Source organism: Apium graveolens, chromosome 10 (assembly GCF_009905375.1).
Source record: "Apium graveolens cultivar Ventura chromosome 10, ASM990537v1, whole genome shotgun sequence".
In the NCBI taxonomy this organism is placed as follows: Eukaryota; Viridiplantae; Streptophyta; class Magnoliopsida; order Apiales; family Apiaceae; genus Apium; species Apium graveolens.
This window is the reverse complement of record NC_133656.1, coordinates 215,028,903-215,034,202: the sequence shown is the minus strand read 5'-3', so window position 1 is coordinate 215,034,202 and position 5,300 is coordinate 215,028,903. Positions and strand designations below refer to the sequence as shown.

Here is a 5,300-nt window from a genome sequence, read left to right as displayed (position 1 = left end):
TTCATCATTTATGTAAGGTTTTTGAGTTTTCTTCTTATAAATGTGTGTGTAATATTGTTTTCTTGAATGCTATATCTGATGGTCCAAGCTCGTGTATAGATATATAATGGATTTTACAACGAAATAATGAGCCATTTCCAAAGGTTAATTACATTTATCTATGAAGGTAGTCTGTTTTTTATTTCGATTGAAATTTATGTTTTAACTAGATTTTTATTCTAGCTTCAAACTTGAATGCTATATATATATGTGTGTGTCAGTCTGGGCAAGGAGTCATAAAATGTTTATTTCTATAATGACCCTTTGATGTTTATTTTTTTTATCGTAATAAATTTTAAATTGGGGCAAAAATATTAGGGATGAAAATAATAAGCGATGCATTTTTTTTAAGAATGGTTTTTTATTCTATATTGCTCAAAAATCTCAAAATATCTGCATAAGAAGGTGAAAAATTAGAGGATATAAAAATGAGATTTCACCGAGCCAATAAGTTATCATTAGTGATTAATAATTGACTTTTTAAATTATTTTACGAACCCCTTAATTTTGAATCCGGACAAGTGCGAAGCTAGCAGGACACTTTCTCTAACACCGGTCAGTATGTTATTCAACAAAGAGTTGGGGGTGGAAGTCTTGGCTTCCGTGGGAGAAGTTATGGGTTCGAACTAGGTGAATTTAACTATAAAAAAACAATCTATCAGGGGCATAAATGAATTGCATTATGTCTATGATTCATTTATGGTTTTCATAAAACAGCTAGTACCACATTCTTCTGTTCAGATAATGATTATATATACTTCTAAAAAACGATCCCTTTAACAAGTCTTATTTGCAACAAAGATATCGAAGTATATGCAAACGTACATACTTTGAAGCTTTTGACCTGAGCGAGGTAAGATGAAGATCCTAAACTTTAATGCTGAGCAAGTTAAGCGCGGATAAGTATTTTTTTTTCAGTAATCGAAGCAATTTAGGTAGAATAAGAAAAAGGTACTCATCATGTTAGTTGTTGGCATTGTTCTGACCATCTTTGTTAAAGTCGCGCTATTCAATATGCGGGAACTATATCTGCCACCACCAATACGTCTGGGTGTAGATTGTCCGTGTCTAATGGTTGGGCCTCTGCAATATAAAGTTAAAATGATTGCGAAATGTACGTCTTTGAATTGCGAGGATCGATCCCTGCGGTGTCTTTGCAGTTTGCATGGCTTTGGATCTGCAAACATGCAAATGCAAGCTCCTCGTTGCCGTAAAACCACTCTACGCATACGGGACATGAACTTGTCATGGCTCGTCTTTTGCTCTTCAAAAAACTTGAATGCAGACACTTGATCCAAGAATTTCTTATTAAGGTCCTCAAGAACCTTACCAGTGACCTCGAATCAACAAATTTTAACTATCCATGAATATAGTACTACTGTATTGTGTAAATAAACCTACCTTCCAAACTCCAATACTAATCTCTCTATACGGGTAACGGGGTGAGCAGAAAAAATCGAAACCGATAAATCAAACCGAAAAAACCAAACCGCTAAAAAAACCGAAAAAACCGAACCGATAAAAACCGAATTAGCGGTGCGGTTTCGGTTCCGGTTTTCAATCAAAACCGAACCGAAATTCACCGCACCGATATATTATATATATCTATAATATGATGTATATATACATGTATATATTATCATAACCCGATTCTAATATTTTGTTAATAAAATATTTACTTAACATTTGTAATGTAAATTGTAATATAATACCATAAATTAATTAAGATTAATATGTAAATTAACTTTATGAAATATATTTTTATCATATTTTGTATTTATTATTTAAGATAATATGAATTATACATTCAAAAATTAACTTTATAAAATATATCAATTATTTAACGAATTCTAAAGTGACAAATCTTTGGTGATTAATGTAATATTATCATTTAACTTGATGTTATTTTTTTATCCAACACATTACCAACAAAAAATCGTACGGATAAAAAATGTATAAAAAACCCGAATAAAAACCGAAACCGATAAATGGTTAACTGAAACTGAAAAACCGTTTTAAGCGGTTTGGTGGCGATTAATAGTAATTAACCGAACCGAACCGCATGTATTGGTTTCGCTACAGTTAATGCTAAAAACCGCACTAAACCGCACCATGCACACCCCTCGCTAATTAATGTACTCCATATTAGTCGCCTGTATCCAAGAATTGCCGACAAGGCTGATTCACATGATGGCAAGCGAAAAGCTGCTCCCATTATACTTATACGCCAAGAGGGACATAAAATTTATATGCTGCAATACTTGCCGGTACGGTGTTCATGGGTCGGGTTGACCGGGTTAGAGACGTTTTTATGGCCCAACTCAATTAAATTAATTTGAATTTTTTCGAACCAACCTATAAAATATAAAATCGTAACCCAACCCTACTCATCGTACATCGGTTGAGATCGGGTTGGGTTGGTTTGCACTACAAGAAAAACGGCTAAAAAGTTGTTTGGTCGAATTTAGACTGGTAAAATTTGTTCGGTTGTATTTGAAAACAAAATAGTGAGACCAAAGTCACACTAGCCCAAGATCTCTAACCAGTTTAGAAGGAAAACAGAAGCAGTGATAAACAAGTTTCAACAATGAAAATATATCAATTACTATAAAGAGAATTTTAAACAGGAAGGAAGAGAGCTAATAGTCTGAGCTTTTTCACTCTACATAAATAAGATTACAAGAAGAGTATAAATAGACTTAAAGGAGAGTTCTGGAACAAAACAATTTCCAGAATAGTCTTCAAATATAATTCTAAATATTCTAGAAACTTAAATAGTTACTTGACTCCAGAAAATCAAATTTACTTTTAACACTCCCTCTTAAATTGATTTTCTGGAAACCATTCCAAGTTTGTCCCGAAAGTTCTCGAATGGACCTTTTTGAAGAGATTTCGTAAAAAATATCTGCAATATTTTCTTGACCGCGTACCTCCGACACATCAATAATCCCTTCCAAAACCTTTTCTCGAATAAAATGGTGTTCTGACTCAATGTGTTTAGTTCTTACGTGACATGTTGGATTTATGGCAAGCTTCAGGGCTGTTGAGTGGCATTTATGACCCTTTATTACGCTCCGTAAAACTTTGAATTGGTGTATTTATACTTAAGTTGTTGGTGTTTTAATGCGTTTTATAGTGTTTTTGCATTTTCAGGCATTATCCAGGAAATCAGGTGAATTAGCATTGTTTTGGTGCTAATTTGGTGTTAGGAAGGTGTTGGAATAAAAGCTCTTGAAAAACCGGCTCAAATCAGCAAGGAAATAGAAGAAGTCAGAAGTTGATCAAGGGAGTCAGCGTGCCCATGCTGTGATAGCGCGCGGCCGCACCCGAAGTCCAGAAACTCAGCGCGCCCGCGCTGGTCAAGCGCGCGGCCGCGCCATGTCGAGAACAGAAATCCTGATTCTATTGGGCTTTTGATCCAGAAAACTTCTACTCTGCATGGGGCTGCTATATATACATAAATAAGCTCGTTTTTTGTAACGAGACATACCAAAGCACAAGGAGAAGGCGTAAGAAGACCGTTTTAGCACAATTCAACCACGGCGAAGAAGATCTAGTTTAACTTGTGATTCTTTGTTTAAGTTGTAACGTTGGATGCTAGTTTTCTTATTCTTGAACCTATAATCTTGTTTTGTATTTTGTTTATTATTCGTTTATAAAGACTACGTTTATTATACCATGCTTTCCTTGGAACCCACGTTGATGATGAGTCCGATTATGGGCTAATCGTTATCGTGGGGTTCTAGCGGATTTATTTATGAATTTCTTTAGTTAATTTATTTCGATGCCTTAGTGTGTGGTGATTGTATGATAACCTAGTATTGGTTGTGCTATTCGTCTTATGAGCGTCGCGAACTTATAAGATAGTGTGTTAATTCTTAATGAAGCGAAAGTGAATTTAAGGATTCAGAACTTGCCATGCTAGCATAGGTTCATGTGTTATTGTTATGCATGATTCATAGGTAATTTTAACCATCTTACTTGCCCTATGTAATCAAGATAGATAACTTTTGCATTAAACCGTTATGTTGTCAAATTCTATAGACATATAGGGTCTTAATATAATTGGTGTCTATTCAGCTTCTATCTCTTTTGTGGATGTCTGGTAGTATAGTATTCGTACAACGAAAGTTGGCGTTTATCAGTTTCGTGTTATCTGATAGTGTCATTACCATTATATGCCAAGGTTAAGAACAAAAGGCTATTGAATGAAGTATTTAATGAAGTTAGAATCCAATGTTTGTCATACATATTAATTCAACCATTCTCATTCTCTTAGTTATAATTGTTAGTTTAATTCTTAGTTATAAACAATCTCAATCTGTTAATTGTCTTAGCATTGAATAATAGCCATATCATTATTGCATAAATGCATAAATTACAAAGTTAACCTAAACCAGTCTCTGTGGGAACGAATCTGATTTATATCTTATACTACTTGCGAACGCGTATACTTGCGTGTATTTTAGCGCGTATTTAACGACTAACAAGTTTTTGGCGCCGCTGCCGGGGACTCGGTGTTAATTTAGTTTATGTGTTTGTCATCAGTGGTCGTTAAAGTTCATTGACTCGGACATTGTTACTTATCTATTTCATTTTTTTATTTCAGGTACTCTAGCGAGCGTGTATGCATACGCGTTCGCGGTCTCGTAAGAGAACTCTGGATAAAGCCGATGAAGAAGTTGTAGTGGTTCGAAGGGAAGTTTTTGAAGACGAAGAGAAGGTAGAAGAAGAAGAGAAAATCGAGGAACCAGTTTTAGTAGTGATGAGAGATCAAGCAGAAATTCCCAAGGCTTTGATGGACTATTCTCAGCCTATGGTCAATGATATTCAGTCAAACATCATCAGGCCAGCCATCTCGGCCAACACTTTTGAGATCAAGTCAAGCACGATTCAGATGATACAGAATCAGTTCAATTTGGAGGTTCTCCTACAGAAGACCCCAACATGCACATCAGGGATTTCATCGAGATCTGCGACACTTTCAAGTTCAATGGTGTGACTGAAGATACTATCAAGCTGCGACTCTTCCCATTCTCTCTAAAGGATAAAGCTAAATGCTGGTTACATTCTCTACCACCAGGGTCTATCACTACTTGGGAAGATCTTGCTCAAAAGTTTCTCATTAAATTCTTCCATATGGTGAAGACTGCTGCAATCAGGAATGCTCTTACTCAGTTTGCTCAGCAAACTGGAGAACCTCTGTGTGAGGCTTGGGATCGATATAAGGAGATGCTAATAAAGTGCCCACACCATGGCAT

The 5,300-nt window shown here is 35.5% G+C and overlaps 1 non-coding gene across 1 annotated transcript; it reads right to left on the bottom strand.

The window, feature by feature from the left end:
* Positions 1–5,193: 5,193 nt before the first annotated feature.
* Positions 5,194–5,300, bottom strand: LOC141694517 (small nucleolar RNA R71). The gene has a single exon (XR_012563813.1). It is a non-coding gene; the product is annotated as a small nucleolar RNA R71 (small nucleolar RNA).